The sequence below is a fragment of the Coturnix japonica genome, chromosome 8, assembly GCF_054131305.1.
Source record: "Coturnix japonica strain WE chromosome 8, WE-NBRP24, whole genome shotgun sequence".
NCBI lineage: Eukaryota > Metazoa > Chordata > Aves > Galliformes > Phasianidae > Coturnix > Coturnix japonica.
In genome coordinates, this window is record NC_140670.1 from 24,487,888 (window position 1) to 24,510,392 (window position 22,505).

At 43.3% G+C, this 22,505-nt stretch overlaps 1 protein-coding gene across 8 annotated transcripts in view; it reads left to right on the forward strand.

The window, feature by feature from the left end:
• ADD3 (adducin 3) overlaps positions 1 to 22,505 on the forward strand; it is a 98,064-nt gene that overhangs the window by 7,989 nt on the left and 67,570 nt on the right. For 6 of the 8 annotated variants that reach the window (XM_085554689.1, XM_085554690.1, XM_015867162.3 and 3 more), the window contains exon 1: positions 3,136 to 3,204. The exons of 1 other annotated variant lie outside the window; for it this stretch is intronic. The gene's annotated coding sequence lies outside the window, so the exon portion shown is untranslated. Of the gene's footprint in view, positions 1 to 3,135; positions 3,205 to 20,865; positions 20,996 to 22,505 lie in introns of those variants that run through there. One more of the 8 variants, XM_015867163.3, reaches the window with a different exon arrangement.

Sequence of the window (22,505 nt, forward strand, 5' to 3'; positions counted from 1 at the left end):
CACTGGGGAGCGGGGGAGGCATGGGAAGAAACTGTAGGGATGTTTCCAGCCAACAGCCATCCTAAATGACAGCATAAGGCCAGCAGCTCGCTCCCTTTTCAACCAAAGGGACCCCAGAACAGCTGCCCTTGCTGCTGGCCACCACAGTTTGCTATGGGAAGAGGGACACTGCTCCAACTATAGGAGCTATAAACTGCCTCAAGTCTTATGAAAGACCCAAACTGTAAAGACCGTGAAGGAAACCCCATACAACCCAGAAGAGATGGATTGAGGGCATAATGCCCTTGACTGAAAAAGGAGGCACCCAGGAAATCTAGTGGTGTACATATATATATAGGTGTGTGTATATATATGCATATATATATATATTTAACTAGGGCTAAAGTAATTGGCATGCACATCCCCTGAGCTGCTTCCTAAAGCACAGCTGCAGGAGGAATTATCTGGCTCTTAGCTGAAGGAACTCCTTAAGAAAGAAAGAAAAAAAAAAGATGTAGGCCATTAAAGTGCTAATAAAAAATGTTGATGAATCTCAGAGCAGTGCTCTGATTATCTCGCTGTGGGGAATGAAGAACTCATTAACATGAGCTCCGTGCCACTCCTTCCTCCTTTCTCAGAGTTTGGCATAAAGCAAGGAAACAAATGTTTGTGGTTTGGCCAAGTTTCTAATGAGTAGCTCTGCGAGGTCGCCTGATTAGACACATGGCTTTTCAGAGGGCGAGAAGGCTGTGGCACCATATAAGTGGCAAAGCATGTCTGTAGGATCAGGCACCCAAAAAGGAAGTGCTTTGCCTGCTGTGTATAATCTGTTAGTTGCTTTTTGAGGGGTTATTTAGCCAAATGCAGGAAAAGTGCAGAAAGAGAGGGGTTTGTTGACACTGCAAACAGGAAGCAACAGCATGAAGCACAGAAAGAATAACAGAGCCCTAGTTCTTCCCAGAGATCCACTCTCCAAAAATGCAATGCTACCGTAGCTTACTACGGGTTTGGTTTCACTCATTAAGGTCTGATCGAGTAGGTTCATCCTGGCTGTTACCACCTTATCTAGTAGTTGCCTTGCCCTGCAGCATGATGCTTCCTGTAGCAGCACCCGGGCTTGTGGCAACAATCACCCTGCACTGCCTCACCCTGCAGCCACAGCACAGCCCTGTCCAGTGGCATGGCCAAGCACTGCTCCAAGGAGGCAAATGAGCCTCCAGAACTAATGGGGAAAGGCTCTCCCATGCAGGAATGTTTCTTCTTGATCCTGCTTGTGAGCCAGTTATGGACTGAATCATAATGATCTGTCATCTCCATAAGGACTAAAGTAATAGTGAAGCTCATCCATATGCCCAGGAGAAGGAAACTTGTCCTACAATAAACACATAACGATGCATCTTTACATGTCTGAAAGCATTCTGCTGGGATAAGCACTGGTGCCTCTGAAATTCAAATTCCCAGGTGTGTGATCAATGTCACGCAGCACCTTACCATTCAAAGCAGCCTCCCCAGACACCAGGTCTGTCCCCTGCTGCCACATCCTGTAATGACTTAATAAACTTCACCTCAAAAGCAGTGAGATTTTTCCATTCCCAGTACCCCCACTGGATGTTGCCAACTCTCCTCTGATTCACAGCTGAAATGTGTCAGCAGCCAGTTCCTGTCCCACTGTCCCCTGGCTGTGTGAGTGCTGAGAGCGGAGAGCAGGAGCCAAGGGAATTCCTGACCCAAGGACTTCCCTGTAGCACTGCCTTCACTTTCCAAACCACAGCTAAATGGTGGTATTTCTTGGCTTTTTCGGGCTGAAAGTTTATCAAAACATGACACAGCTGTATTTTATTTTATTTTATTTTCCTAAAAGGAAGTAAAAAAAGGGGGTAAGCATACAAGGAACAGCCCTGCTATTTCCATGAGTGCTACACTGAATAAATATGAATGAAGAAGGCAGCTCCATCCTTCCAAGTGCACTCCACGTGCAGGTGTAGGTATGCAAGCGCACTTGCTCCTCCTGTACCCAAGGGGAGCTTTCATTCCCTACAAGCACCAGATAGTTAGAGATCCTGTATTAAATAAAGGGATGAGCTGGAATGGCATCTGTTATCACTGGCCAGCACCTACAGGCTCCCAGCGCACTGCTCCAGCCAGGCGGGGCTGTCTGAGTTTGGCTATCAATTTGCAAATTAAAGCACCCCAGGCTGCACAGTGCAATGCCTGTGGATGTTTTTCCAAGGCCCTCTGCAGAGGAACCGGCATCTCAGGGATCAGCAACAACAGAAATGGCCCCCAGGAGCTCTCTGAATCGTAGAATCACTAAGGTTGGAAAAGACTACTAAGATCACCAAGTCCAACTCCGTCACATTCCTCCATGCCCACTAACCGTGTCCCTCAGTGCCACATCTTCGTGGCGAACACCTCAGAGGATGGTGACTCTCCCCCCTCCCTGAGCAGCCTGTGCCAATACCTCACTGCTCCTTTGGAGAGGAAACTTTTCCCAATAGCCAACCTGAGCCTTCCTGGCACAACTTGAGGCCGTTCCCTCTTGAGCTACTGCTATAGAGTCAGCAGATCCCTGAGTAATGAAGTTTGCCCTGAAACATCTCAAAGCTGATCTGTGTGAGTAGCCTTAATCTGGTCACAAATTGAACTTTTCTAAGCCTTTCAAGCACGTTTTAGGCAACTTTTGAGACAAAATGAATTAAAAATATCACCACAGACTTTTCTTCTTGCACGTAAGCCCTATATATCACCCAGCGGTTCTGTACATCCCGACGGCTGCCAGCACCGCCTGGATATCGCCCAGCAAACCCCAAACCCGAGAAACCACCGACTTCGGGTGCAGAGCAGCACGGAGCCGACACCGCGCTCCATCGGCAGTAAGGGCTGCGGGAGCAACAATGGAGGGCGGCGGGCGGGGCCTCGGCAGAACCATCTCCTCCTCCTCCTATTTTTTTTTTTTTATTTTATCGCTATTTTTTTCCTTCCTCCCCTTCTCTCTCCCCCTCCTCCTCCTCCTCTCGGCCCCTCAAACTTGGCCGAGCTCTGGGGGGCAGGGCACGCTTGCGGGCAGATAGCAGCGGAGGGGAGGAGCCCAGGTGTCCCTTCCTGCCACATCGTTCCGCCCCGTCCTGCCCCCAGCCCTCCCCTCCTCTCCTCCCCGCCCGCCGCGGTGCTGGGCTCCCGCGCCCGCCGCCGCCGGAGGGATGGAGTGAGGCGCGGGGCTCCGAGGTAACGCCGGGCGGCTCCGCTGCCTCTCGGGGTGGGGACGGGAAAGAGGGAGCCGAGCCGCCGGGGTGGGGGTACGGTAAAATGTCTGCAGAGAATGGGGGGGGGGAGGCGGTGTGGGGCTGCCCCAAGATGTCCGCTCCCCCCGTGGCTTCTGGGGGGTGAAGTTTGCGGCCGCATGAGCGTGGAAGTGTGTGTGTATGTGTGTGTGTGTGCGCGCATCCCGGCTGCGGGCGCACAAAGGCTGCGGGGCTGCGTTGCTTCGTTGCGTGCCCCGGGAGCACCGCGCGGCCCGGCTCTGCCCCCGTTTAGCCCGGTGCGAGCGGTCACCCGGCCGCTGTAACGCCGCGGAGCCGCCCGGCTCGGTCGCTGTTGGGGTTGCGCCGTTTCCCGTCCGCGCTGCCCGAAGAACCGGGGGTCGCTCCGTCCGTCCCCGGGTGCGACGCCCCGCGGCCGGTGGGGAGGGGGGGGGCGCGGGCGCTCCGGGTGCTGCAATGCTGTGTTTTTGCCTCAGCGCCGATCTGAAATAGCGCGCGGCTCCGTGCAGAAATCGCTAATGCAGGGCGGTGTGGGAAGTGATGGTAACGATGGAGCGGCTTGGCGCTATCACGAGACGCGGCAGCCAGTGCGAGGCTCAGAAAAAGGCTTCAAATTTATATCTTCCGCGAGGGCTGGGCTTTAAAAATGTTCCATCGCGTTCGGCTTCATCTTTGCCGTTCGCCAGGATTCTCATTCCCAAGCACACGCATTCTTGGCACGGCATTGCTCACCAGCAGCACCCCTACAGCTGTGACCAACATCTGGCCCTGCGCTTCTCCGCACTCTGCTCCTGGAGACACACAGCTCTGGGGTCCGCTCTGTGTCCTGTGTTCGTTATGCGGTGCTGTACATCTGCGTACGTTAGGAGAAAATTCAGTATTTATGCCTTTAATGAGGAGGGTTGTAAGGGGCCCTGGGGAGCTTGCTCCCAATTCTTGAGTTTGCAGACTGTTTTCTTCTCTTATATAAAAATTCAGAGTGAGTTTGATACGTGTTGTCTATGAATTGGAGCTGATCTCGATCCAGCAGATTGGCAGCATCTGCATTACCAGCCGGCGTGACTGCAGTGTGGCTCTGCTCAGCATCTGTATGTTACAGGTGGGTTGAGCCCCAGTCTGCTGCTTTGCATCCGCCACCACCCCCAGAGGAAGGTGGTGATGTGGTCCTAAGCAGAGGGAAGAGGTTGTTCCTCAGCTTTATGGAGCTCATCTGTGAGGGAGCTGAGTTTTAAAATCTATATGTAAAATAAATAGCAAAAAATGATTGCCAGAAGGTTATAAAAGACTCCATGTTTGGATTTGCTGGATGACTCTTGGGCAGGATAAGCTGTTGCTGCAATCGGCTTTGGTACCAAAGGAGTGAAGTTGATAAATGTGACCCCAGACTGCAGGCCTTGCTGAGGTTGAGGAGATTTTGGGTTGTGCGGGTGCGTTCTGTGCTGGGCATTGTGTATGGGGTGGGCACAGGGTCTGGGAGCTGCCCTATTCCTCTATAGGGTTGGTGGATGCTCTTTGAGTAAGGAGTGCATGAGCTCCTGAACTCTGTGCACTCTCACTACTGGCGTTCACCAATTTGACCTTTACAAGCCTTTGCATTCTCAGGTTCTCAGGATTTCATGTTGTTTTTTAGAATAAGACATTGCTGATGTTTAGTTTTCACTGGGGGAATGTGAAGCCTGAAGCGGAGATGGACTGAGGGTTCTCCATGTCGGGATCAGTGTGTGCAGTGATGGCTGAGCAGCCCTTCATTCTTGGCCAATAGATGGAGTGCTGCTATCTCCAGGACCTCTGGGGGTGCAGCGATGCCTTGGCTAAATCACTTATTATCCTCTGCTCTTGTCTGAGGATTGACACAGCTGGCCTTTTATTTAAGGAAGCAATGATTTTGGGGGGGATGCATCTGCAGTGCTTGTGGAGTGGCTGAGATTCAATGGGGCCAGGCAAATGGTGTGGGCTTACTGATGGGACGGGATGGAATGGGCTGGATCCTGACGCTGCTGGGCTCATCCCCACTGCGTGTGGTGCTGGAGGTGAGCGTGGGGCCGCCTTCTTACAATTCTTGCTGCAAGTAAGACCTGCAGCAATCATCCTTCCCCGCCTGCTTCATAGGGCTGGCATTGGAATTAGAGTGCTTAAAAAAAATTAGCATAGGGAGCGACCTGCGTGACCTTGAGCTGACATACAAAGTTGCCTTTGCTAGCTTGAACACGAGAAGAAACTGTTTCTTTGAGAAATATCCTGTAACTGTAGTGGCCATAGCAACGTCAGGCTGTTGTTTCTCTTGTAAGTCAATTTTGCAATCTCTTAGTGCCGTTGTTTCAAAAATGGAGTATGTCATTGTTTTGGTATTGACTCAGAAGAATGCAATCTATATTATTTGATAGCATTGCTTCCTGTTACATCACGGGCTTCTCTGTAAGCTCTGCTCTGAAATGCTAGTTGTTGTATTGTGGTAGTGCTGCTATGGTGGTGGCTCTCGGCAGGCAGTGTCTTCATGCAGCATTTTCTTGGTGCGTGAATTAAAAGCTCCTTGTCTCATAGGGAACAAGCAATAACTTATTCATTATGTGTTCACGTTCAACTCTGTGGCAAGCAGATCTATTTCCTGTATTAATTTTGAGGTCACTGGCGTGGGGAGGAACTTTTGTGCAAGGTAACAGAAATCATGGTGCATCACAAATGAGAATTGGAGATCTTTCTTTTAAAGTCATCACAAATGTGGTTGTGTGGTGGATAGTTCTTGGACTGGATTAAGACAAACCAATTTTGAATTGCATCAATGAATTTGGTCAGGTATGAAAGTGCCTTCAATTATAGCTTTCTTTTAACCCAGACTAAGGTGGGGAGGTTTATTACTTCAAAATAAGCAGTAAACTGGAAAACATTTTGTACTAAGAAGTTGGGATTTCCATGGGATTCTTTGAGAAGCTTCTGAAAGAAGGCCCTTTAATTTGAGAGTGATGGTGTTTTCCTTTGTTTGGTTTTACCCTGCATCTTCGTGGTTCAGTCTATTTGATGTAGGTAACTGCTTTGCCAAGACCTTGGGAACGTATAACATTCGTTATTATATTTAATGTCATTCAAATGGTAGTAATGTAAACTCTGCTTTGCAGGGATGCAATCAGCTGGTACGAAGTGCTAATTAAGGCGCCATTATAATAGATTCATTCACTGTTGCAGTCTTTACCTGCTCTGATCTTGGATGGGAAGAAACTCTTTTTCTTGCCTTGTATTGTTTAACGTGTTAAATTCCTGGGGACTTCAGAGCAGCAGGGAGTTTCTGGGTGAGCTGACAGGCTGAGGGCAAGGTCAGTAAATGGGCAAGCAGCTCTGTAGCTCCTCACCTTGTGTTCGCTTGACCTGCAGCAGTGAGCAACTGGTGGAACGCCCTTCTCCTTGTGCAGTCAGCATGCACTGAAGGTACTTCTCCAGCTGAGGGATTGTAGTTAAGCTGCTGTCAGGTTGCAGCTTGCTGCTTCTCTTCCTGTCACTGTGCTGCCTTGTGTGAGTCCTCGGCACAGCGTGGTGGTTGTGGTGGCTGGAGCTTCAGCTGAACGCTGGGCTGCATTGGCCAAAGTGAGGGGTTCTGTTGAATTACTATGAAAACTCGTGTTTGTTATCTCAATCTGCATGCACCATATCTCGTCTTCAGGCTCTTTTTATTGTTGCATATGTTTAATTGTATTGTCACAGAATCATAGGATGGTTTAGGTTAGAAGGGACCTTTAGAGGTCGTCTGCTCAAGTGTGGCTGCCGGGAGCAGATTGCCTGTGAGAGCAATACATTTACTATTATTATTATTACTATTTGTTATGGTATTGTTATGCATGTCACCTGTAACTATTACACTGAGTGTGACATTCTTCAAAGGTCCACCAGATCTGCGTCTTCCTGTGTTTGCAAGCATGTGGTCAGTGTCAGGTCTGACTGCAATATGCATGGTACCAACAAAGCGTTCCTGTGCTGGATGGTAAATACAGGGAAAAACAGAAACCCTTGCATATTGCATAAGTTCACTTTATTTGTGCTAATGCATTAAAAATAATAAAGGTGAAATAGAGCTCAAAATATTTGTTTTCCTCTCTAAACATAGACTCACTTTGGGTGAAGAGAGGCTTCTATTTTGTCAGTTCTAGAAGTGTTGACCTAACCCTGTGGAAACCATTTGGTGCTGAGATTGGCTGCGTGACTCAATAAATTTTAGATTAAGAGAAATCACGACTCTTGTGAAGATGTGTATGCTGGGGGCTTTCACCTCCTCCAGTTCTTTTCTGGCTATAGGGATTGGTCTTAGCTCCCTGTTCCAGCACTTCCCCCATTCCCTTGCAGATCCCAAGCAAAGGACAACCACAGGTCCAAGACTTTGGGTGAAGTTGGTTGGCCAACCTGCTGCTTTGCTGTCCTCCAAACATGGGCTGGGTGAGGACAGCCTGCAGGCTGCCTTTCAGGTCATGCATTGATGCCTCAGCATTTCAGAAATTGCCCAGTTCAGGTGCACGGTTCGGGAATGAACAGCAACGACTCACCCACATTTTAGTCTTTATAAATTTATAAACAAAAAACTCTATGCTTAAAGATTCATTAAGGTCACCAAGTCAAGTATTTGAAAGTTAGATAGTGCTTTCCAAAGAAAATATCCTGGATTTAAACATGAAATTTAAACTCTAGCATTGGAAAGCATACTCAGGAGCCTTCATGTCAGGAAGAGTAGGAGTGTTTTGGCTCAGACGCTGCACATCTAGCAGATACTTAGCAGAGGCAGCCTCAAAGAGGAAAATATGGAAAATATAAGCTGAAATATGAAATTGGAAACAGGCTTTTGAGGTAGAAAGAGTGGATGATACCAGGTGGTGCATCCAGTTCTGTGTGGAGCTGAACAGTGACGCTCCATTGGTGAGATGGTGACAGCCTGTGCTTTTTCCAACACAAATGCACAGCTATTTCCATTTCCATGAGAACTTGTGAACTGCATTAATTGCATCCTGGTCACTTCTCCAGGATCCTGGACAGTTCTAAAACAGGAGCGAGATGTAATTTAAGCCAGTTTGTTGTTCTGGTATACTTTCAACACACCAACCATGGCTACGTGCAGGACAACCTACTATATTTACCCTCCCAAACCTTCCAAACCAAAGTATCTAATTGCTAGAACATTCAGATTTCGCTTTGAGATTTCATGACATGGTACTCTGAAGAGGAAAAGATGTATTCTCTTATTTCTCTTATGGCTCTCCTTTTTTCCTTTTTTTTTTTTTTTTTTTTTTTTTTTTTTTTCCCAGATGTATTTATTTGCAGTTTCTATGGTGTTTGTGAAATATAGGGTGCAAGAAGCTGGTTTGTGTCTCAGATTAACAGCCGTCACTCCTTTGCTAACTGAATGCAACATTAGCCCTTGTGATGTAGTAATCCTGCCATAATAAATGAGTAAATAGTTAATGTGATCAAACTGTGGCCGTGCCTACAGGCCCATCGTCATGTTTCAGATCATGATTGCATTTGAGGTATTATGTTAGTTTGTCATTTGAGGAGTCTTAAGTCTTTGTAATGTTCACAGTTAGCCTATGGAATTTTGGCTTTGAATGGCAGCTTGCTTCAAATGCATGCTTGCCTAAAAGCATATACAAAAGCAAAACTCTTGTTCAAGAAATTCAAAACGGTTAATTTTTTTTCTGGCCCAACTGCTGGGCAAGAAGGCAGAAAGCTGAGATGTTTATGGCCATCAGCACATTCACTAAATGGATGTTGTCTACTGGGGCAAACTGTGCATTTTCATTTCTTGGGCTTCATAATTTACTTATTCCTGAAATTCTCAAAGTTACAAAAGGATTTACATATACATGATTGTTTGGAGTTCTTTTTTTTTCAATCCATTCCCATGAATTGACATAATAGCGAATACAAGTCAGATTTCTTATAGGCATGGTGATTGGTATAGATTGAATATTCAGAGCTGTGTGTGTTGTGGCTTGTGTGAATGTGGCTTGGCATTCAGGGACATGTGTGTGCTCTGTGTTAAGTGGCTGCAGACCGCAGAGACACAGTTGGGGCACCTGGCAGACCCCACTGACTGTGTGTGCATGGCTTGGAATGGAGCACTCCATCTTCTAAGGCAAAGAATCCGAGGTGGATCTTTCAATAAAATTGTCATAAATGTTTTCATTGCAAAGGCTTAACTCTGAGTGGCTGAGGGAGAGACAGGAAGTTGTGAGACACGTTTCAGTGGTAGGTAGTGCAATGATTTCTAAAGCAAAGTAAGCCCGCAACCAGCACAGCTCCTTTCATAGGGTCGGCCTGTTTGTTATCGATCTAATAAAAATCATGGGGCTAGTGTTGAGGAAAAAATAAGATCTTTCTTTAATTAAGAAAGAAAATAACAATCCAGCATAAAGAAAGCCAAGAGTCCCAGTGGTCTGGCAGTCGGATTTTTCCCTTCCCTTTCAAACTTTGTTTAAATAATCTTGCAGCGTGCTAAGAGATTGAATACATCTGTATATCTCTGCGGGTTCTGTGCTCAAAACCAGGTTAGCTTATAAAAAAATTTATACGTCTTGAAATGAATCCAGGGAGCTTCCAACTTGAAACATGTGAACTCTAGACGATGTGCTTTAGCTGTATAAAGCATTAAGCTGTAAAACACCAGAGGTGCCTGGAGAAGTCACCCTATGGCTGCAGAGGGGCAGTGGGTTCCCTGCCTGTGTCAGATGTTTCCTTGGGAGCCGAGGACTTGGGGGTAAATGTGAACAGTGCTGGCGTGTGTGCATGCTGTCCTCCTGGTGCATGTTTGTTCAACTTAGCTGTTTTTAAGCATCAGTGTTTATAACTTTACATGCCCTAAGGCAAATCCTCCACAAAGCCTAAATGGCTAAGGCTGCTCAGTTCTCAACCATGTCTTAAGCCTGAGAATCTCCGAGTGCCTGGATCAAGATGCCATCTCCACCTCCAGCAGCCACATGCAGCGTGTGCGGTGTGCTGTGATGTTGTCTGCCAGAACTGTGCCCTCCAGCAAGGGCAGTCAGCCTCTCAGTCCTACGCCTTGTGAAATCTATGTGCTGCAAAGGATGCCAGATCTTCCCTCAGTTGGCAGGAGCACGCGATGTGGCCTGAGCCAAGGGAAGGGAGCGCTCAGAGAGCTCAGTGCTTGGGGGCAGAGGTTGGAGCTGCTCCAACCACATCAGTTCAGCTCACCCAGACCCAGGTGAGCTCCCACAGCTGGAAATGAGACTCCTCATACATACCTGCAGTGTGCCCATCCAGTGGAAAGGACTCCTGTGGGTGCCCTGAAGACTGAGTGAAGTGTAGCAGTCTGGTTGTCTCCAGATTTGAATTTGGAGATCCTATCTCTCTGATGGAAAAAATTCACCGTGTTTTCTTGTTGAAATAGTCTCCTTTGGTGTTTAAAAAGATAATAACTCAGATATATTGCTTCCTTTCATATTAAGGTTGGATAATACTCTGCATAAGGCTCTCTGCTGTCTGTGAAATTATGACCAAAATGAATTAGCTCGAGTTGGGAGTAAGAATAACAGGGTCATATTTATAACCTGGGCTAGTTTTTAACAAGAAAAAAATAGCTTGAGGTTTGCCATGTAATGGGAGAGCCTGGCTGCTATCAAACATGCTGTAAATGTATAGTAACAGGTATTGTAGGCAGTAAATTTATCTCTGTATGAGAAACCTGACGTTGCTGCTGTTCCCAGGGGCTGAGTTGAGTCGGGCTGTTGCTGAGGCTCAGCTAACAGAGCTTTGCTTATATAGCGTGCATGTGGACGGGATGGTTCAGCACAGAAGGGTGACCTTTGCTGTATTTTGGTTTCAGATTTCACAGGGACCCATTTCAAAGTTTTTAGCTTCAATCCACACCCTGCTGGTGGTGAGCTATAAAACTCTCTTTGAAGGAAGTTTCTCAAAAAGAAAAAAAAAGAAAAAGAAAAAAAAAATCTGTCCTTTATTACCTTAATAAAGTTAGATAAAGGTCATTTGTTTACTCGGCGTGTAATAATACGCTGCTGTCGCTGTTATTCATCAATATAACTGATGGCTCAAAGCTGTAGAATTACCAGCTATAATGTGTAAACGTGTAATGCAAGTCATTCTTTTTTATGACTCTTCAGTTTGTTAGTTAACTTGAACAATGCGTACTGGCATATACTTATGCTGGGGCGACTGTTATGGGTGACATGGTGTAATGTAACGTCCTTCCTCCAAGGTTATTTCACCTTCTTTCTAAACTTTTCTTGCTTATGCTCCCTGTCTCTACAAAAACAATTCAAGGGAATAAATAAAGGTGTGTAAATGTTGTTTGTAGACAGCTCAGAATGAAAGAAGCCGTGGCTCCAGGCATTGGGGTGCGAGGTGGCAGCTCCAGTACTCCCAGAATATGTAGGGAAAAGGTCTTGTTAGAAGGGATGCTCTTTGGGTTGAAGGCAACGTTTTGGAGAAACTACATAGACTTCAAAATTATTTTAATTAAAACCTCCTTGTCTGTTGTTTATCTTGGCAATTCTTAAGAGGCTCAGAAATGTGTCAGAACCTTCCAAGTTTTTAAAAGCCATTCCTGTTATCTGATAGTTCGGAGTTTCCTGTCCTAGATGCTGGATTTGAAGGATGAAGTTGTCACGTAGGGGAGGAAAGCAAGAAAAATGGGGTTAACCAAAGCAGGACTTGCCAGTGTAACTGGTTCATAGAATGTGGAGGAGCAAAAAAGCTGACAAATATGTAGGGATAAGCATTGAAGCATGTCTGCTTGTTTTATTATCCTTAGACTGTATCATGCAGTTGTGTCTGTTAGGCACATGTCAGTGTTCACCTAACCCTTAATCCTGCAAGGAGGGGGATGTACAGAGTGTGTGTGTGTGCAGGCAGATGGAAGGTGTCCCTGCAAGTTTGGGTATTTCCCATTTTGTATTAAGTCCTTGAAGTCAGCTTGCTGTTGGAGTTAAAGGGACTGACTGATTGCCCTGATGTGCAGGTCTTAGCGTAGTGTATGGTCCTGGGCAGCACAAGGGCTCAGTGCTTGGGATGGGGATGGGGTGCTTTCCGTTACAACCTTGTCTTCAGTCTGCAGCCTTTCTGTACAGCGTGAAAGTCCACAGCTAATTTTTCCATTGTAAATTAAAAAGGTTTCCATATTAAGCAGCGTGTAACATTGCTCATTTTACTTTTTGGCTCAATTTCACTGTTATTGACAAGAAGCTGAGGCTAAATACCCCCACAGTAAAATTTCACTGCACCAGGTAGACCAAGGTATCTTGGTCTCTTGTGTTAACCATCTGCAATTTGTAAACCAAAGTGCTTTCTGGAGAGAAAGGATGGTGGCTTGAGCTTGGTTCTGGTAATGAATTTGTGGTTTTAAGACAACTTTATACTGAAGAAGTAACCAGTGCATTGAGGAGAGCTACAAATAGGCAGGTTCAGCCCTGCTCAGCTGCCTCCCAAAATGTCCCGCAATCAAAACTTGTGGTTTCTTTATGTGCTTTTCAAAACAGCGTTGGCTGTCTTTTCCTTCCGTCCAGGTTTTCAGCAGTTAAATGATGTGTAAGAAAGCCTAGTGTTACCGCTAACAAATTTGGCACTGAAATTGTTTTAACAAATTTAATGCTGACTTTCCAAAGAGCAGAAAGCTGTTTGCTGTGAAGTTGACTGAAATTGTTCCAGTTCATCTCTGCAGGTGGTGAATGATAGGCATTCACAGTGTGCACAGCCGTCCCATAGATAGCTCTGTGTCCTTCAGTGGGGTGTCCTCACTTTTTCCTGTGCCTTTTTTTCTTATTTATTTTCTGTTCCATCTCCTAACTGCATCGTAGTGTTATCTCCAGAAGTTTGTGCTTTTTTTGGTTGGTGTGATGCGCAGGCTTCAGTGCAGATACTTAAGGAGTCTTATCAAAGTAATACTGGCTCAGTCAGAGTAAAGATGCTTTAGCTAAATAGACTGTGGCTGTGTTTAAAAATAACAGCCCTGGCTGTGTCAGCGTGCTGGCCGACCTGGTTTCAATGTGGGATGAATCAAAAGAGAGAGGCTGAAGTTTCCTGAGTTTTCGCCATGAATCACCCAAAGGCTCAGCATTACATTGGACACCATTTAAATGCACAGATCCTGAGCGTAGAACCTCTGCCTCTCACTTACATCAGAGCTACAGTGCTTTCCTGCCTGGTTTCAGGCTCTGTCCTCTGGGTTTGGGATCACGGCCCTTTTGTGCAGAGAGAAAGCGATGCAAACACCCCGCTGTACCGCAGCCACTGCATCCCATGTAAGCTCATGCAAAAATATACCATGTTTTTTGAAAATATATCTGAGGCTTGTTTCATTTTTGTCTTCTTGTGTTTCTTGTTCTGTGGGGTTTTCTTTGATTTTTTTTCCTTCTTGGCAAGGAAGACAGAGTTACATTCCCGTACCAAGAGGAAGGGTATTGAGCTATCTCATAAAAAGATTTATTATCAAACGTAGCTTTTCATTTTGCCCACTGGAATTTTCTTTTTGATTTTTTTTTAAACTATACCCAGATTACTGGCTTCATTCATGCAGTCTTTGTGCCGACTTAGGATGCTGTCTTTGTTAAGTTATAGCTCCTTAGGGTTTTCTGCTACAGAGATTTCTTCAGTCAGGGGAAATGAGGGTATAATAAAGAGGACCCGAGGACCGGACGTAATGATTCTATATAATTGAAGCAAACAATGCCAGATTTGGCTGATGCTAGTTTTCCCATTTATTTATTTATTTATTTATTTATTTATTTATTTATTTATTTATTTATTTATTTTCAATTGGCAGTTGCTTGTTTTGCTTTTAGCAGAGTTTTAGACTGAAGGAGCGTGAATGTTTGAAGTAACCGAAAGACCAAAAGCAGACAGTTCGGGCAATACGTGCCATCACTGTATCCTGTCTGTATGCAGTTACCCTGAATTCTGGCTTACTCAGGAAGCCCCTTTGATTCAAATGCCACTGGAGCATTAAATTCAGCAGGAACAGTTGTTCCTAATATCCAACCTTTCCCTCAGACTCCAGTTCATTTATGTAACTGAACTCCTTTTCTAACCTTATTTCCTCGCTGCCCGTGTTAGAAGCAGCTCCCTGCTAAAGCAAAAGCCATCACATTGGGCTTTAGTGTGTGTAGTGCATTGGCAGATGCAGTCTGGACATGGAAAAACACTGTGTGTGATCTGAGATGAGCACTTGCAGTACGCTACTGCAGTGCATTGTAGTTCTATGCAATGAATGCAGCATTTTTAATGGTTCCTCTTTTCTTTCCCCTTGTACCATATATATGTACAATGCTATGAGATTCTTGATGAAAAAAGAAGCTGACAGAAAGGTTAAAACTGCATGTTGCTCCAAGGGTAAACTTCTGGAAATATTTCTGTGGACTGTAGCAATGGATGTTATGTAAGAGAGAAGAAAAGTTTGCCCTGAAGTGCTGACATTATTAAAGCATTTGTAAAAGTGGGGTCTGTCTGTAGCAAGTATTAGAACAGCCATGTTGGTCCTGCAGGTGGATGAGTGTAGGTGCATGTAAAATCCTGGTTACCTGCAGGCAGCTGTGGCCTGAGAGGTACCCTGCTGTGTAACTCAGTGTAAGAGTGAATGTTACAGCTCACATCCTTATGCTACTTGGTTACGCTGCAACTCAGTTTCCTGAGCAGTGTGTTTAGCAGGTGTGAGGTTCTGATATCTCATTTGCTTTTTTCCAGCAAAGTAGCGTGGACCTACTGAAATGTGCAGTTGTGCAGCTTGCTAAATAATCTGAGTTCTGTCTTTGCATCTCTTGCATCAAATATGCCAGGACTGTGTTGTAGCACCTCATGATGTTTGTGGGATTTGCACTGGGTGTGGCTCCTCAGCTTTGTCTGGAACTGTTATAGAATCATATAATGGCCTGGACTGAAAAGGACCTCAAAGATCATCTAGTTTCAATCCTCCCCTGCTACATGCAAGGTGCCAACCACCAGACCAGGCTGCCCAGAGCCACATCCAGCCTGGCCTTGAATGCTTCCAGGGATGGGGCATCCACAACTTCTCTGGGCACCCCTTGCCTCCATCCCTAAGGCAGAGGAAGGGAGAAGCTGTTTGGTGTCCTTAGTCACATCCCCAGTCTGAGCTGCCTTCTGGAGAAATCTGTTGATGATGGCAGCCTTTCAATGAGGCAAATCCAACCCTTAGCTGGCTAATTGGGGTGCCCTATTAGGTCAGTGTGAGTGACCCCCTCATGTTGCTGTGCCTACACACACCTCAGCGGGATCCAAACTCTGGGTCCTCCCAGCTCTTTAAGGCTGGCACAAGTATGTTTAGTTCTCAGCTGGTTATTTAGATTGCTGTAATATTTAATTAATCCATCTGCATATTGGCTTAACCTATGGAAAGACTCAGGCTGTGAGGGTTTTTTTTTAATTAACTTCTTAATATAAGCTGTGCAAATGCTGCAGTGTTATCCTTTGCTATGGAGGATGTTTGAAGCCCTCGCTGATGTGACATCTGCTGGCTGGGGACAGCCCATAGTGTGAAACTATTGGCATCCAGTAAACGAAAGGGATTTTGCTGTTGACTTCAGTGTGGTCAGAATCCACCTGAAGGTGTTGGGTTCCTAAGCTGTTCAATTTGTTTGTGTTCCCTCTTAAGAAAATACACAGACAAGCACATCTTCATGTGTTTCTACTAGCCTCCATCCATAGGTTGAGGAATGCAGGTGCTTCTAAATGGCAGTGTCTTCTGAAAGAGTTCCGCAGTTATATTTTTCAAACCAAGAGGTAATATGGGGATGGGGACTATTTTCAGTCATTAATTGAAGTGATGCCGCTGATGGTTACTTAACCTTACTTCAAGTTCTGTAATTGCAATGATAAATACATTGCCAGCACAATAACCTCAGTAACTGTGAACCACTTTGGGATTTTTACTAATTTAATTTTGTCTGAACATGAATGTAGAGTGAGAATAAAATGATTATGTAGAGAGAGTTTTCTTCAATTCTGGATTCAGTATTCATATGAATATGAATTCATATGAATTCTGCTTCCGTGAGTAGAGTTATAGTAACCATTAATGGACTTCTCAAAATAAGCTCATGAATTGGGGCAGTGCTAGGGAAGTAGGTAGTGAAGAAACTCAGTCCAAGCTTAGTTCTCACCTGGAAGGTTTCTCTTTCAGAGCGGATGCAGGAATGGATTGCTACAAAGCAGTGTTTCCTAAGCAGCATGTTCAGTTTTTCATAAGTAAGGGTAAACTTCAATTGTTTTTATGATATGATAGAATTGTGAGAAGGTGAGGGTGTTTTAACATTCTAGCTCTAAAAACTTTGTGTAAGAGAGTTGGAAAAAACATAGAAGACAAGTTAAAAGATTACATATAGAGAGAATTTTCCCTTAAACATTGGGTTCAGGGTGTAGGCCACATCTGTAATCGTGTTTTTAGAAATGAGTCCATATTAAGCAGACCCTTTGCCAACAGCATCTGGTTACACTTTATGTACATGTTTTCTTTCATAAAGAAAGCAAACCATATGACATAACCCCAGTCAGATAAAAATGATTGTTTATAATACTTTGCTTATTTATATAGCACCACAAGATGAAATATGTCTTCATCATAAAAACTTCACAACACACTACAGAGGTGGGCAAATGACATCTGCATTCCCAGATGAGTGGCTTGGTGTAATGTGTGTAACGAGCTCTGCTTAAAAGAATATAAAGTTAGGAGCTGAGTTGGTAATTGAATGTGAGCCTTATAATCTCAGATGCCTTCATAGGTTGGGTTCCATGTGCTGTGGTGGCACTGCAGTATTGATGATGCTCCTCTGAAACATTGCATGGATTCAAAAACCATGAATGCAACAACAAAACCTTGAAGACTCTGTACCTTTGAGTATAAGTAGCAGCCTTTAATGCAGCTTGCTGCTAAGAGTTGAGTTTGGAAGCAGTGATCTGCTTTTAATAAAACAGACTGTGCAGCAGTTGTTGGCTTGAGTTGCTCAGACTGATTTCAACAGGTTAATCTTAATGATAATGGGAAGGTGGCTTTTTTTGCTTGGGAAAAGCACCATCTCTGTGGGTTTAGTGAAGAGCTGCAGCAGGGACCAGCCATTTAGGTTAGGTTTAGAGAGCCGCAGAAAGAAAAGAACTGGAAATCTAGTAGCAAAAATGGCAATGAGCAGCAAGCACCCCCAAAGCAGGAGGAAGGTATGTGGTGGGACTTCACTCACTGTAGCGCTCATCAGCATGTGTGTGTTTGAAGGATTTTTTGGCTGTGTATGGATGATTCTGTACTTTAGATTTAGGGATGTTTGGAAGGGAAATTTTCCATATAGGCCAGCAGATGGTTGGTGCAGTAATAGTGTCTTGTTTCAAGAACTTTTATGCCCTGTAAGGTCTTATGTGCCAGCAAGGGATGTCGTGGGGAGGGTGGCAGCTGTCATCTGCAATAGCGTATATTTTGTCCCGTGATAGGATCCCAATAACAGTCACTGGGAGAGGACATTCTTAAAATTTATGCTTAAATAAAATGCCCTTGTGTGCTTAACAGTCTTCATCCGGGGTGTCTTACTTTGGACTTTCAATAGATTATTTGTTAGTAGCATCGTTTCATTTTATTTTTTTTACTTAGTAATGAAATGATGTTGTTTTAGGCTAAATTTTTATTGCAATACCAGAACAAAAGAAGAATGTGAACACTGTGATTATTAGAGCCATTAAAATAGAGCATCCTAATTAACAGAGCTAAATATGACTCAATTACTTAATGTAATTAGCAGAATATATATTACTTTTTATTTATTTATTTATTTATTTATTTTTAATTATTTCTAGGCTGGAAGGTTTTAGCCAAGCACGAGCTTTTGCTGTGCATGATGACCCTGTAAAGGCTTTTGGGACTCTCTCCAGCTGGCAGCTTGGCACTGCTGAACAGATGTGGCTGGTCTCTGGAGATCTGCTCTGTACTGCTGGCTTTATTAGTTCCTGATGTACATATTGATTTGTGGGTCCAAACAAATGTAAATAGTCTCGTGTGGAAGTGGCATAATGTGTGAGTTCCTGTTGGTCTCTTCCTGATATGTCAAGGATACATTTTGGTTGGTCTAAAATAGGTCTTCCCAGGTCTTAGTTGTTGTTTGTGTGTGTGCGTGCTTCACAGTTTTTTGGCTCCATGTTCTATTCTTGGTGATTCATAGAGCATCAAAATACACAGAAACTGTTCTCAGCACTTTTGTAGACTTCTCCAGATGATAAGTCCAAATACTGTTTTTTTACGGGAAGCAAGTGGGAGAGCTGGAAGAGCCTTCAAGTTTTCTGAAAGTGCCCGTTGTTATTGAGGAACTGGTTTGCAGTTGTACTCTCAGAAGAGAGTTCTTCAAAATACTTAGTAATTAAACCATGAGTTTGAAAGGGAGTGAATTTTCCTGTGATAAGGATGGATGATGTTGACAAAGCAATTGAAAATTTGTGCTGAATGACTTGAGTTTGATTTCTCCTAGAATATAATTTTTGTCTGTGAAAGGTAAGCAGCAGGATGTTATGATCAGCATGGGCAATAAACTCAAATCACAAGTGACAGCTTTTACTGTTAGGCTGGGAAGGAGTACAGTTGGGTGGCCCACAAAGACCTCCCGTGTAGTAGAACACCCATTAGTGTATTGTTGTCAAATACTGAAGTAAGAATATCTTACACTTATCAAATTTAAGAGGTAAATTCAAATGCTTTAAGAGTACATTGCTGATCACATGCAACATCGGGCAGTGTTCTGATTCCCGGTGGAGGATGCCAGTGGACTATAGATTCCCCTCTTCATCCACTTGTTACTGCAACCGAAGCCTTGCATTAATGCATGCTACTGACCTCATCCCAAGAAATGTGCAACGCAAGCCAACTTCTGATACAATTCAGGGAAAACACTGATTTAAATACTTAGTGAAAGCAGATGTTTGGGAGGTTCTTCTGGGTATGTTCAACTTTAAAAAACAAAAAAACAAAAAAACAAATTAAAAAAATTAATCTTTTAATCTTGAGTTGTGATTACAACAGTTGATTTTATACCTTTCTAGTCCTTGAGCTAGAAAGTTTACTGTAAAGTTTCCTTTACTGTTACTGGCTTTGTTAATTCCTCCAAGGGAAGCACTTGCAGGTCAGAAACTCAATTGAGATTGAGACCACCCAATGGTCACTGAATAGCAGTCATGGAAATATGTATGTTTTCATTTAGCGTAAACATTCTGAACATAATGACTTCCTCTTTCTAAGGATGAAAATAATCTTACTTAAAAACAAAAAGTAAGTTGGAGGGAAAATGTTAAAATAGGAAACCTAAGCACATGACAACACCACTTTGGGAAGCCTATGGGTCGATGCTTAACAAAGAGCTAACTCTAAGATGCTATGATGTTACAACATGCAATTCATAACTTTGACAACAGTTCTGATTGCTTTTATAAAAAAAGATCCAATCTTGTGCATTCTGTAGAACAGAAATAGGGAAAAAGCAGAAAGAATCTGAGGAAGGAGTGGATGGCCATGAAGACTAGGGAAAGAATATAGAAGGTGTGTTATGTACTGTGTAGACTTAATGTAACGTTACAGTGGATGGGTTTTCTGTTTAACTAGGTAACAAGCCTCTGTTTGCATTTCCCAACCCAATCTGAATAGGCAAATATTGTTATTAATAGTAAAAGGAAAAATGTAGATTAAAACCTTATGATTAGACCAGAGTCAATAGCAAAATATTTAGCAGGCAGACTCGAGTCAAAGGAGTAAATTAGTTCATTTGGTGTATTGCTCTTTCAAGTAACTGAGTTTGATGTACAAGTTATGAATATGGCAGTGTTTTAAGTGTAGCAACTGTTTTGTTCCTCTGGTCCAGCAGTTTTAGGAATAGAAGTGATTTGCAGTGATAAGTAAAGGGCTTGTGTAAATTCACTGAGATGCAGATAGCCAGGAAATGTTATGCCTCTGTAGAGCTATTTTACTTTAGACCCAAACTCAATAACTCATGTTGACCTCTGACTTTTGTCTTGCACAGCCTTACATCACCGCTTCATGTCATGCTCTGTTTGATCAGTGCATGTTTTCTTTCTCTGATACTTTCTGTTGAAGGGATCAATGCGTGTACAATGAATGCTGGAAGTTCACAATCTTTTTAGAAAGATGGACTCCAAAAGGTGGGAAGGACTATGTGGCTTAACTTGATTTAGGAGGTGGGAGGGGATCTTGAAATCAAACACCAACTTTCTTGGGGGAGGGACATATAAAATTAAATAGCATCCTTTTCAAGCAGCAATAGAGTGTATTTGTATTATTCTTACAGTACGCTTGGATGCCATTTTGACTTATAGTTTTGAAGGAGGAAAAATAATTCCTTCCCAAATGGGCTTTGTTAAAGTTATGCTGGAGGAGCCTGGGGAAGTGAGTCAGCTTAACTAAGCTGCAAATAATGCTCTGTCTTATAACTGAATGGAGAGAGAAAAAATTAAAAAAGCAGCTTTCTTTCTGACAGGGGAAAAAAAAAAAAGGTTAGCTGGTCATGTTCTTTTACCCCAATAACTTAAATTTCCAAGAATATTAGACATATGTTAAACTGCAGCGTTCCAACCAATTTGGAGTTGGGATTAAGGGATTTGGACAATAATGTGTGTATTGTGAAATGCAGTCTCTTCCTGAGTCAAAACATAAGAATTTCCTTTAGCTTTGGTGGCAAAATAAATTGAGCTAGTTGAGTAATTTTCTGAATCTTCGTGCTGTCCAGGCGTTCATCAAAACAGGGATTTGTCTTTTGAATGTAAGTAAATTTGGGTATTATTCTTGTTTACTTTTTCTGTAAATTGACTGTACCTCTTATGTACGCTTTCAGTGGTCCTCTTATTTTTTTTTCTCTTTTCTCTTCTCCTTTGGAAAACTGGAATCTCTATGGTGAATGACAAACAAGAATTGCATCAGCTAAACTTTGTTATAATGGCTTTTGCAGCAGCATCTGACAGGATCTGTCTTTTTTCTCAGCTTGGTGATATCAACCAGACCAAACTGTACAGCAGCAGTATTTTCCTTGACAGACCCTCGATCTATTCCAGTTATCTCTCAGTTAAGAAAGAGTGCATTTACTTTCCTGTATTATGTTCATTAGTATTTATTATCATTATTTCCTCAAAACTTAAATTTAACTAAATTTCAGGATGAAATTTAGTATCTTCTGTATTTTTTATATGTGGCAGGAGTTCTTAGAAACTGAACCTTGGGAATGGAGAGGGAAAAAGGACTAATGTTCCATAGGGCAGATAGACAGTCTAGTTACTGTTATAGTCAAGATGGCCACTGGCATCATACAGATACTGAAGTTCTTCACTTGTTCTTTCCCAACCAATACCTGGAATTCCTTGAGTTGTAGAACTGTCCTATTAGAAACATAACAACATTGTCTTGAAACCTGCTTGATATGTGTAGTAATTTGTTTTTATACCATAGGCAATAGTGAGTGGAATTTTTCAGTGCCAGCTACAGAGGGCGGTTGTTATTCCTTCTGCATCTGCCATTCTGGGTGCTCTCATCTGATGGCACCTGCCCTTCCTTTCATGCACCTCTCAGTTTCTGCCTGTAAGGTACTTGTCATGTAAAGCATGATTTGCAATGAAGAAAATCCTGCCTGTTGAACATGCTTGTATTGCATGCTAGGGACTCTTTCCCGAGGCAAACATGAGGAACTTAGCTCTTACCTATGAGTTTCTTTCACACTCCAAAGCAGCAAGTGCTCCTCATCATACGAATTTCTGTGGAAAACATTTGCTGTAGTTCAAGAATCACCAAACAGAATGTTGTTGCTTCTAGTGTTCTTTTTTATCGAGAGAATGACAGTGTTCTTCTACTTGAGGAATTATAATTATTCACACCTACTGGAACATCATGTAGGGTATGTTTTAAGGGAAAGGCTTTGAAACTTAGCAGGGGAAAATGCTAAATATATATGTCTATCTATATATATATAGAAATCTATCACTGAGTACAGAGAAGATCTTAAAGAAATGTGTTCTTGCCAGTGACAGGTTCCAAGTTATTTGACGTTTTCACGTTGTGTTTACAGCTAGAACCATCATTCTTAAGATTCAGAGTGATGCATGTGACAGGTCATTCTTTGGATTATTCATTGTATGTAACTAAGCATTTATTTTCTTTCCCTCTCAGAGTATCTGTGACAGTGTCTATAGATTTGAAGTAATAATAATCTGTGCATTTTAATACAGCATTTGCATAATTAATTTGGAAAGTTGATTGAAAGGATTTATTTTAAGCTTTTTGTG